This window comes from Diachasma alloeum, unplaced genomic scaffold, assembly GCF_001412515.2.
Source record: "Diachasma alloeum isolate Michigan unplaced genomic scaffold, Dall2.0 Dall_scaffold_00445, whole genome shotgun sequence".
In the NCBI taxonomy this organism is placed as follows: domain Eukaryota; kingdom Metazoa; phylum Arthropoda; class Insecta; order Hymenoptera; family Braconidae; genus Diachasma; species Diachasma alloeum.
The window spans coordinates 92635-93116 of record NW_021680584.1 but is presented as its reverse complement, the minus strand read 5'-3'; positions in this window follow the sequence as shown (position 1 = coordinate 93116).

The window sequence follows — 482 nt, the reverse complement described above, 5'->3', positions numbered from 1 at the left end:
TAATATTGATGAGGACATAAATCTCTAGTCAATTATAAGTCCAAGGCAATGGACATAATGCGTGCGCTGTGTCTAGTCTGTGGGACTAAGTCATGTGACTCGGTCTGTAAAAAATACAACACAACTATTTTTTCCATAAACATCATTTTTGTTGGTTAATATTGATGGGCACATAAATCTCCAGTCATTTATAAGTCCAAGTCAATAGACATACTGCGTGAGCTGAGTCTAGTCTGTGAGCCTAAGTCCTGTGACTAGGTCTGTCTTTGATAAAAAATACAACACAATTATTTTTGCCATAAAAATCATTTTTGTTAACTAATATTGATGGGCACATTAATGTCGAGGCATTTATAAATTCGATTCAGTTGACATAGCAGAAGAAGAAGATTCATTGATAACAAATAAATCAACACGTTGCTATTGGCAATAAAAATCATTTGTGCTTACGAATATTGATGAGCACATAATTTTCCATGCAT